The sequence below is a fragment of the Myotis brandtii genome, unplaced genomic scaffold, assembly GCF_000412655.1.
Source record: "Myotis brandtii unplaced genomic scaffold, ASM41265v1 scaffold46, whole genome shotgun sequence".
NCBI classification, from domain to species: domain Eukaryota; kingdom Metazoa; phylum Chordata; class Mammalia; order Chiroptera; family Vespertilionidae; genus Myotis; species Myotis brandtii.
The window spans coordinates 2,496,363-2,509,019 of NW_005367587.1; positions in this window are offsets into that span (position 1 = coordinate 2,496,363).

Genomic DNA, 12,657 nt, shown 5'->3' on the forward strand with positions numbered 1-12,657 from the left:
TTATTCTGGGGTTTATTTACCTTCTATAATTGAAACTTTGTTGCTTTGAGTGGAGCTCAGAGCCGGCCGGGAAGCTTGGCTTCCTCCATCACTGGAGCAACCAAGCCTCCTGCTCGCTTCAGCTCTGTGGCTGCTGGCCGTCATCTTGGTTGGGTTAATTTGCATATAGTCGCTCTGATTGGCTTGTGGGCGTGGCTTAAGGCGTAGCGAAGGTACGGTCAATTTACATGTTTGTCTTTTATTAGTGTAGATTCCTGACCCTTATTCAAGCTTCACACCCATATTTTCAATGCTCCACTGATCATAATCAATGAGATATGTTGCCATCCATGAAAGTTTAATGTGTCCAAACAAAACCTTACTTCAGTTAATTCTTCCTTCCTTCTTTGTATCTGTTAAGGCATTACCAGTCTTCCTCTCAACAAGGACTGAAACCTTGAAGCTATCTTTTTTATTTCCTCTACTTATCTCCCCTAACCCCCAAACCCATCAGTAATCAAGGCATACTAATAATTCATTCAAAATTACATCTCAGATATGCCACTCTTTTGAATTCATAGTTTACCACAGTGTATGTCCTATTAATTCAGATCTGGATTTTGATTAAGATATAGAAATCATATAGTGAGCACCTGTTAGGTACCAAATATTGCTAGCTGCTTTCACAAGCATGAATGTTTCTCTAGATTCTCTCTCTTCCAAACTGTCCTCAAGATGATAATTTAATAATCTCTTCTTTCTATTGACAAAATTCCTCCAGTGGTTCATTTGAGGTCATCCAACAATATTTTTTCATTTCATTTCAACATGAACTCTATTCCACCAAAACTACATCTTTGCTTATTGCTTCATATTCTGTAATATATTAATAAAATGGCCATACTTTTTCAATCCTCACATAAATACTACCTTGTGATGTGAATTTGTACATTCTCCAGTGAAAATGTGGCATCCATTTCTTCACTTTGTCTTGTGACTGGCTTTGGCAATATGACAAGCAGAGACTTTAAAAGTGGTTTTGCAAATGGCAAACAGATATATGAAAAGTTGCTCAATTTTACTAGTTATTAGGGAAATGCAAATGAAAGCTATAATGAGATAGCACCTGTTAGAATGGCTATTATCAACAAGACAAGTAATAACAAATATTGGAGAAGTTGTGGAAAAAAATGAACTCTCATTCACTGCTGGTAGGAATGTATACTGGTACAGCCACTATGGAAAACAGTATGGCAGGTCATCAAAAAATTAACAATAGAGTCACCATATGACCCAGCAATCCCTCTTTTGGGTATTTATTCAAAAAACTTGAAAACATTGATTTGCAAAGATATATGCATCCCTATGTGCACTGCAGCATTATTCATGGTGGTCAAGACATGAAGACAAAGTGTCCTTTGACATATAATTGAATAACAGAGTTGTGGTACATATATAATATGGAATACTACCCAGACATAAGAAAATATATGGGACAATATGGATGGACCTTTAGAATATTATACTTAGCAAAATAACTTATAAAAAGCTAAAAACCAGATGATTTTACTCATATGTGTGTTATAAAATTGAAACTCATAAACACAGACAACAGTATAGTGGTTACCAGAGAGAAGGAAGGTGAGGTGCAGTAAAGGGTAAAGGGAGCCAAATATATGATGATAGAAAATTATTTGATTTTTGGTGCTTGGCACACAATGCAATATACAGATCATATACCATAGAAGTCTATGCTTGAAACCTATATATTCTTATTAACTGATGTCACCCCGATAAAGTTAATAAAAATAAAAATGAGCATATTTGCCAATGATACATCTGATATGGGGATAATTTCCAAAATATGTAAAGAACTTATACAACTTAACACCAGGAAGACAAACAATCCAATTAAGAAATGGTCAAAGGACCTGCATAGATACTTTTTCAAAGAGGACATACAGATGGTCAAGAAACATATGAAAAAATGCTCAATGTCACTAATCATCAGAGAGATTCAAATTAAAACCATAATGAGATATCACCTCACACCTGTCAGAATGACTACCATCAATAAATCAACAAACAACAAGTCTTGGTGAGAATGTGGAGAAAAGGGAACCCTTGTACACTGTTGTTGGGAATGCAGACTGGTGCAGTCACTGTGGAAAACAGTATGGAGTTTCCTCAAAAAATTAAAAATGGAACTGCCAAAAATTCCGCTTTTAGGATTTTATCCAAAAAAACCCCAAACACTAATTTGAAAGAATATATGCACCCCTATATTCACTGTAGCATTATAATAGCCAAGGTCTGGATGCAGACCAAGTACCCATCAATAGATAAGTGGATAATAAAGCTGTGGTACATTTACAAAATGGAATGCTACACAGACATAAAAAAGAATGAAATCTTAACCTTTTGTGATAGCATAGATGGACCTGGAGATTATTATGCTAAGTGAAATAAGCCAGTCAGATAAAGACAAGTACTATATGATCTCACTTATATGTGGAATTTAATGAATAAAATAAAACAATGACTAAGTGAAATAAGCCAGTCAGATAAAGACAAATACTATATGATCTCACTTATATGTGGAATTTAATGAATAAAATAAAACAATGAGCAAAATAATCATGGATACATGGAACAGACTGATGGCTGTGTGTGTGTGGTGGTGGTGGTGGTGGGGGAACTGGATGAAAGAAGGTGAAGGGATTAGCCAAAGAACACACATGATTAACCCTTTGAGTGCCAACCAATATCCTATGAACTATGCTAAAATTGCCAAGGCATTTTTGCTGATTTTACAGTAGTTTAGGAAAAAATTATGAATCACAAGTAAATGAAGTTACATATTCAAAAACTTAAGGAAACCTTTACTACATTTGTTTTCATCTTTGACATATATTGTTTGCTGATTGTATTATAAAATACTAGTAGAAAAAAAATTGAACAAAACATATGTTAAAATAGAGGGACACCCTTCTCCAATATCTTCCACAAAATCGTCATCTTCACAGCAAAAATTGACATATTTAGCAATATCATCATCACTAATAAAAGCAGACTTAGAACTGGACGCCATTTCGAAGCTTTAGGGCTACAAAATCTGAGTAAACTTCATAATATCATAGTACCTGTAAAAAATTAGGCAGATAAATGCCAGTGGTCAATTTTAGAACTACAAACATTCGGCATCATAAGTAATCTGCACTTAGGTGCCATCTGTCAATAAAGAGTGAACTACTAGCATCTAATAGTGACACTGCAGGAGGAGCGCGACAGCGCTCCAGGCACTTTTGGCGAAAGACAGGAGGAGCGCGATCGCGCTCCTGGGCACTCTAGGGGTTAACCCATAACCCATAGACACAGACAACAGAGGGAAGGGGGGTAGGGCTTGGTAGAGGTGGACAAAGGGGCTTGGAGTTAACCCATAACCCATAGATACAGACAACAGAGGGAAGAGGGGTAGGGCTTGGTAGAGGTGGACAAAGGGGCTTGGAGGGATGGAGACATTTGTAATAGTATCAACAATAAAAATAAAGTTACAAATACAGAATAAAAACTCATTTGGCAAATAAAAAAAAAAAATGGTTTTGCACTAGAACTTGCCTACACTTACTGCACTTGGAACTTTGAGAACAATGTGTTAATGACCCTAAACTAGCATGATGGAGGACCACTCTAGCTGACATTGGAAAATCACCAGGCATGGAATGAGGCCATCCTTAATTACCAGCCATCAGCCAAACCAACAGCTGCCCAGAAACCCCATGAAAATGAGCAGAAGCAGGAAGCCTGGACTAAAACTATCCAGGCATCCACAAAATCATGAACTAAATAAATTAGTTGTTTTAAATCATTAAGTCTTGGCGTGGTTTGTTATGCAGAAAAAAAACTAATCAATACCTTTGTTTTGTGGCCTTTTTTAAAAAATATCTTTCTTAAATACTCTGGTTCCATGATGTTCTCTCTCTTCTCTTTTTCTGAGTGCTTATAGAACTCTGACTGTGCCGATAGCCCCAGGAGATACCGGAATTTTCTCATGCAATTCCACAAGTATTTCTTTCGTGGTAACAACTGGTCTGTACCATTTATCAGGTACTTAATCATATCCCGCTTCATTATTCATATCTTATGAGTTGAAGTCTATTTTCTCCAAGTAGGTAATAAATCTGACCTACCTCCTTGAAATTTTGGAGTCTGTTCAAAATTTATCAGCATTCCATGGCCAAAGTAGACTTTTGAGAAATAATTATTGATTAAATAAACACCCTTCTACAATTAAAAGAAACACAAAAATATTAAACTATTTTGGTGCAAAATTGGATTGATAGTTTCTATGACTGAAAAGACACATTCAACTAGGTTGTACATTTGAGCATGATTATCTTCTCTGCCCTACTTCTGTGCTCATCTCTGAAATATGACTTAAGAACGCCCTACCCAGAGAGACACACAAGAGCAAAACAGGGGGAAAAGTAAGAACTGGCTTGCCCTTGATATATTTTTCTAATCCTTCTTAATAAGTGTTGGGATGAAAGTGGTTTATCTTATTTATCTTTCAGCTTCACGTCAACTGTGCATTGTGATGTGCATAGGATACACAATGAAGCTGAGATTTTTCTTCTACGGGACCATTAAGTTAGAAGTTTCTGCTTTTATTTTCTGGAGTGCCTACAGCATTTTTAGCTCAGTGCTGCATTAAAGTAATTTTTACATTTAATATAGAATAAAGGCAAAGCTGTCTCACAATGCTCTAACCACAGGTATGTGGGCGAACAGTTGTCTACAGATTATAGCTTGGAAACAGATTCAAGGGAAAGCTAAGAAAGGCAAAACAACTCAATTTGGAATGTGAATCAGCCTTCGAATTGGCATGCTTCAGTGAGGATGGCGTGTTTTCTTTCCTGCTTCTGAAATGGTGCCCCAATACAAATTCTGCTTCTAAGATGTAAGGGATGTTGCATTTCAATCTGGAGAGGTTTTGAGGCTCCCTGAGTACAGATTCTATTTTAAAAAAATAGTATAGCATATGTAGTTTCCATCAACCTGCTGTTAAAAACAAATGCTTACATCTAATTATCATCTCTAGGTATTTTATCTTCTCTGTACCTATCAACTTCTATACCTTAAAGTCTTGGCCCATAAATGGGAACTATATATCACCTAAATAAGAATATAATAGTTGAAATCATTTTGCAATTATTTGTGATGGCTACATGTTTGGCTTGTTTTTACTTTTATGTCTTTATCCATACATTCTTCAAGGCAAAGGCTATGATAATGCAGCCTCCTTTGTTCTTGGATTTCTGATTAGTTTCAGGCTATCCTATATAATAAAAGCCTAATATGCTAAGTGTCCAATCACCTGATTGGCCATTCAACCAATCAAAGTGTAATATGCTAATGATATGCTAAGGCAGCTCAACCGTTCACTATGATGTGTACTGATTACCAGGGGGCAGAAGCTCTGACTGGTAGGTTAGCTTGCTGCTGGGGTCTGGCCAATCTGGACTGAGCGAGATGGGCCAGACACGCCCCGGAGTCCTCCTGTGGTCCCTCTCCAGCTGGCCAAACTCCTGCGTTCCTCCCTGGCCCCCATCATGCACCAGTAGGGTCCCTCAGCCTGGCCTGCACCCTCTTGCAATCTGGGACCCCTCAGGGGATGTCGGAGAGCCATGTTTGGCACGATCCCACAGGCCAGGCCGAGGGACCCCACTGGTGCACAAATTCGTGCACCGGGCCTCTAGTATATAATAATTCTGCATATTCTTCTTTTTTTTCTTCAAAAGCTACACTCCCCAGTGACAAGAAATTGGAAATACATTCCCAATTAAGCGAGCATGGGATTGGTAAAGTAGGAAGAGATATCAGAGAATCTGAGGTTAAAATGAAAGAAATAGGTTAGGTTCTTTCCCTTTTCTAAATCTTCAAGGCTAAAGACTTATTTTGTTCATTCAATCCCATACTCCATTCTTATACTGATCAAAAAAGGAATGTGCCAAAAACTAGAAGCAGCAAGAGGCTAGTTCAGTAAGTGAATAAATTAACTGTGGTATAGCCACACAAGGGGATAGTATCCAGCAATATAAAGAAATGTGATCAAACAATGAAAAGACCTGAGTGAATCTTAAATGCATATTGCTAAGTGAAAGAAGCTTGTCTGATACCAATTATATAACATTCTGAAAAAGGCAAAACTATAGAGACAGTAAAAAGGTCAGTGGTTTCCATGGATTCAGGGATGGGGGGCGGTGATTAGATGAAACAACTTTTTTTTAGGGTAGTGAACTTACTCTGTGTGGTTCAGTGGATACATAATACTATGAATTTGTTAAAACTCATAGAACTTTAAAGCAAAAAAAATGTGAACGTTATGTATGCATATTTTAAAAAATCATTTATGAGGTTGAGGCTCCCAGATGGAATCAAGAATGTGAAAAGACACATCTAACTGTATAACAAATGTATGAAACAACCTCACTGAAGAGGGTGGAGGGAAAGGTGCTGATCTACATAATTTTGAAAGTTGATAAAGTTGCTTCCCTTGGGTGTACAGGTTAACAATTCTCAAACCACTACATAGGTATAGTGGAATCAAAATGGGAAATTTAGTGCAAGGCAAATGGGAACTTTATGGACTATCTTCACAGTTTTTCTGTAAATCTAAAAATAAGTTTATTAAAGAATGTTATACAAATACTTTGTTATGTACTGTTCTAGACTTTAAGAAAAAGAAGAATCAAGAAGTTTACAGTCATACAAAAAAGCTATGGTAGAATAGTGTGGGTTATTGAGCATCTTAATGTTATCTTTATAGATACTATTTGATTTATTCCTGTATGTTATTCTCTCCACTTTACAGATGACCAAAATGAGTTTCAAGTAAAGTATATAAGCTTCCCCAAACCAAGACTGGGGCCAACAATCTGCATGACTCAAAGTGCACGCCTCTTGCACTACTGAGAGTTCTCCACATTGGAATAGATAGGATATGTGTTCAAACTATGGAATTTAAAACAGCTGGTATCAAGTGCTATGAATAGAACCAAAAAGACAGTGCTGTTGATGTTGAAGGAGGGTGAGATCTACTAGGCTTATGGTAGAAGGAGCTTTTGAGTTGGATATTAAGAGGCAAGTATGATTTTGGTAGATGAGGAGCAGGGAAAGTAATTTCATGAAGGTGAAACAGATGGAATTAAAGGCCATAAGACAGGGTCTAGGAGTTAAAGCTGGTGAAGTTTTGACAGAAGGTAGTGGTTATCTATGAGAATACTAAAACAAAACCAATGAAAGAAAGTTTTTTTTTTCTCTTCATAGTCTTTTGTCCCCCAAATCCAGACAAAGATTCAGCAAAACATTACCAGTATAACATGAAGATCTCCTAATCCTTCAATAAACATAATAAGGACCTTTATGAAAGACCTGGTAGAAGTCCTAATGATACACACACACACACACACACACACACAGAGCTTATACACATTGAATTCTCACACATTAGGAGAAAGTGAAAGTGGCCATTTATTAAACTTCATTATTGTCAGGTTTATATCAGCCTCCTTTACATTCACCTAGCAAATACTTATTCTCAACCAGGTACTATTTTAGGCAATGAGAACCTAATGACATTGTCTGTTCTCTTTCTTATTGTATGACTAGAGGCCCAGTACACGAATTCGTGCACCAGTGCGGTCCCTTGACCTGGCCTGCAGGATCAGGCTGAAACCAGCTCTCTGACATCCCCCAAAGGGTACTGGGTTGAGAGAGGGTGCAGGCCAGGCCAAGGGACCCCGCTGGTGCATGATTGGACCAGGGAGGGGTGCAGGAGGTTAGCCAGCTGAGGAAGGACTGTGGGAGGGCTCCAGGGCATGGCTGGCCCCTCTTGGTCAATCCTGATCAGCCCGACTCCAGGCTAACCTTCTGGTCAGAGCTTCTGCCCCCTGGTGGTCAGTGCACACCATAGCGAGTGGTTGAGTGGCCTTAGCATATCATTAGCATATTATGCTTTATTGGTTTAATGCAGCGGTTCTCAACCTGTGGGTCACGACCCCTTTGGGAGTTGAATGACCCTTTCACAGGGGTCGCCTAAGACCATCGGAAAACACATATATAATTACATATTGTTTTTGTGATTAATCACTATGCTTTAATTATGTTCAATTTGTAACAATGAAAATACATCCTGCATATCAGATATTTACATTACGATTCATAACAGTAGCAAAATTACAGTTATGAAGTAGCAACAAAAATAATGTTATGGTTGGGGGTCACCACAACATGAGGAACTGGGAAGGTTGAGAACCACTGGTTTAATGGATGACCAGACGACCGGACACTTAGCATATTAGGCTTTTATTATATAAGGTGATCATTTGTTTATATGTCTATCTTCCTGCTAGATTTTGAATTCTTAGCAAGCTTACAAAGATCACTGAGGAAGACAGCTTTCTTTTCTGACACTTAAAATGCCACCCCTCTCTATTGTTTAGACATGAGATAATTGGGCTAAAAAAATTATTTTATAGAGAAGTAAAATTATATTTCTGATCTGCCTTAAAACAAATTATTTCAGTCTTGGATGAATTATCATTATGGGCAAATTATTTCTGTGGGCTAAGTTTGCTTAGTCTAAGAATATGGAAAAAGTTGTATTCAAAGAAGATTTTGGAAGAAAAAATAGAATATGTTTTAGCCTTGCATTTCAGCCTCTTGAAAATTACAGACAATCTATATAAGCTTTTATTTACTGAAAAGTACCATGGCTCATCTATCATGTGTCAGAAACTGTGCTTCATGTTGTTGTCCCATTGATGGAAAGATACTTCATCTGTCCTTAGTGAGAGGGCAGTCCAGTGGCTAAACAGGCTCGTGCGTAAACAAATGTATGAAAATCAATAAATGTTTTCTTGAGTCAAGACTAGAAAGGGATAAATTGGGGACTGGGGAGAGAGAAGGATAGCAAGATGGATAATATAAATGGTACACACTGTGTATTTAAATTTATCATGTAGGCAAATTTTGAGTTATTGCATAATTTTTATGTTGTAGATAAATTGAACAGGTTCCCATTTTAGAGAAAAATGATCACTGACATAGTTGCCACTTGGTTTCAGGGAAAACAGGCAGACAATGCAATAGGTATTCCAAGTGGGAAATGATCCGGCTGAGCTTAAGGGGGTGGAGGTGTTGTGGGGGTTAGGGTGATGTTTCATGATTAGAAATAATAAAATATGAGCTTAACAGCTAACATACTCTGAGTGCCCTATTCCAAGAACTAAGCACTTTATACTTTTTAACAAATTTAATCTACCCAACAATTTTTTGAGGTAATTGCCAATGTTATCTTCATTTTACAGAGATGGTTCCTCATTTGTCTAAAGCAATACAGGTGGAAAGAGATAGAACAAAACTTCTAATCCACATGTGCTGCATTTACTATTCTTCAGTGGAGCCAGATTTTCTTAGTAAGCAAAAACAAGGGGGTTGAAATTAGTGAGAATATTTATCAATATGGTCTCAAAAGTGCTGATACAACACCTATAAAGAAGATATAAATGAAAGGTCACCTTTTGTGTATATTTTTAATATACAGGTTGCTAGGACTTGGCAAATGATAAGACTTAGATATAATGTAAGTGAGGGGGAAGCATCTGGAAGGACTCCAGAGTTTTTGTTTAATTTGAACATCATCCAGCCATTAAAAAAATTGTAGAACGCAAGGGTAGGGTGAGCTGTTAAATGTAATTTTAAACATAGAGGTCTTGAGTGCATCACAGGTAAAAATGTCTAGTAGGCAGTTGGATATAGGGATTTAGATTCCCATAAATACCCCTGAGAAATCACAAATGGCTTCTAAAAAATAAAATTAATGACAATTGTTCACATCTGTGAACATCTCCATTTGGCGATCGATAGGCATGTCTGTATATCTGCAGACTTTGTCATGCAAAGCTATTTTCACAGTATTTCTCATCTTAGTAAATAGAAATTCTATCTCTCCATCTTTCTACTAGTCATTCAAGCCAGACAATTTGGAGCCATGCCTGATGTCTCCTCTTCCCTTATAAACCACATCTAATCTAGTAACAAATCTTCCTTGTTTACTGTCAAAACATGTCCAAAATTAGATCTGCTGCTAATGTTGTCCAAGCCCATCAGTTGAATGATTTCAATAGTCTTTTAACAGTTTACTCTGCTTCCTCCATTTTAGCACCTTCCATGGTATGTTATCAACATAGGAACCAGTAATCTTTTAAAAATGTAAGGCATATATGGTCAATTGATATTCAATTAAGCCACTGAACCAATACAATTGAGAAAGAAAAGTCTCTGTAACATATGAATCGCTACATGAAAAAGACAAACTAGTCCATCCCTGCTTCATTTTATATATAAAAAATAATTAGAGATACATCATAAACCTAAATGTAAAAACCAATATTGTAAAACTTCTAGAAGAAAATAGAGAATAGCTTTGCAAAATGTATTAAGCAGGACACAAAGGACTGATCTGAAAAGAAAATGATTAATTGGATCTCATCAAAAGTAAAAATTTATGCTCATCAAAAGATTCCATTAAGGAAATGAAATAAGCAAACTACACACTGGGAAAAATGTTTGCAATTTATATATGTGAAAACAGCACTTTTTGAGAAAAACACATAAAAACCTTCCACAAATAAACAATACAAAACCAAGCCACTCATTGTCAAAATAGACACAATACCTGAAAAAGCAGTTCACAAAGGAAGATAAAGGAGTAAGAAAAGCAAAAGTGCTCATCATCATCATGAGCCAAAGAGAAATGCAAACCAGAACAACAAAGACCATTTCACACCCACTTATATGAGTAAATTTAAAAAATATTCGTGATACCAGTGGAGAGCAACCCTTAAAATGATGGTGGGAGTATAAAAGTATACAGCCACTTTGGAGAACTGTTTGGCAGTTCACTATAAAGCTGAACATACCTCTACCCCATGACCCAGTTTCAAAGATAGATGTATAATAAAAATAAATACATGTTCTCAAAAAGACATCATAGCAGCCTTATTTATGATAATGTAAACTAGAAACAGCCCAAATATCCATCAACAGGAGAATGGGTAATAAACATTAGAATACTACACAGCAATAAAAAGAAATTTATATAACAACAGGAATGAATCACAGAGACATTACATTTAGCAAGAGATACCAAATACAAAAGAGTACATAATAATGGTTCCATTTATATAAAGTTTAAGAACAGAATGAGGGGAGAATTGAAAGAAAAAAAAGGCCTGCAGGGATTTTCTGGTGTGATAAAAATGGCCTGTATCTTATTCTGGGTGGTAGTTGCATGGATATATACAAATGTGTAATTGTCAAGATCATTAGAACTGAACATTTAAGACCATTGTACGTTATTGTTTGTAAATTAAACTTTAATAAATAAAACAAAATAAAAATAAAAAAGACACATGGCAGATTGTGTAGTCCTGTTAAAAAGACAACATTTTTACAAAGGCCTTAGGAGTCTGAATATGAACTTCTTTCCCTTGGCCCAACCCTATTACTTTCAGACCTCATCTCATATCACTCTCCCTTCCTTCTTTCTGTTCCAGCCACTCCCCTTTCCTGTTGTTCCTTGAACATAGCAGGCAAAATCAACACTTAGGTTCTTGGTACCTGCTGTTTCCTTTTGGAAAGCCTTTCTCCAGAGCTTCATAATTTCTTCTACTCCTTGCTTTAGTGTCTGCCCGAATGTCATATTATTATCAAATCTTTCCTGCCAACCTTATTAGAAATAATTTCACATGCACAAACACACACACACACATGCACATACACACACCTACACACCTACACAACACTACCCCCATAAGAATAGGAATCTCCATCCCTCTTAATCTCTTAATTATTTTCTGCAGCACTCAACACCACCCTACTTACTATAAAATTTACATACTTAGCTTTCAACAATTATCTCCCCTAAGTAGAATGAGTACTTATTATGGTAGGGACTTTGCAATTACATTTCTTCATTTCCAGTATCTAGAATAGTGCTGTATATAATAAGCTCTTGGTAAACATAGGTTGAGTAATTATTACTTCAATGTAAATGATTTTTTTAAATCTTAAATAAGTTATGTAATCTGAAAAGTAATAGACTGCATGGCCAAGGAATGGAATGGATAAATGAAAATATAAGTAACTACATAAATGTGGAATTAATAATGGAACAGCTAGAGTTTTATAGATGCATGTTAGTCAGGCAGTGGTCACAGTCTAAAAGTGTGAATAACCTAACCTTATGCATATTTACAACACTTCTAGTTAAAGAATCATATTACTTCATCATAGCCTTGCATGTGATTATATTCAATGTTCTTAAAATACCTATTAATTGTGCCAGTAAAGCTTGTGGGGCTACTGAGAAAATATATTTTGTTTTTTAGTCCATTCAAGATTTATTCATGTTCATAAAATCCTATCTAATAAAGAGGGAATATGCTATTGCCCCTCATGCCATCACAAAGATGGCGGTGCCCACAGACAATAAGAAGGGAATATGCTAATTGATTCTCCCACCCTCAAAGATGGTGGCGTCCACAACCACAAGATGGCTGGCAGGGGAGGGCAGTTAGGGGTGACCAGGCCAGCAGGGGAGGGCAGTTGGGG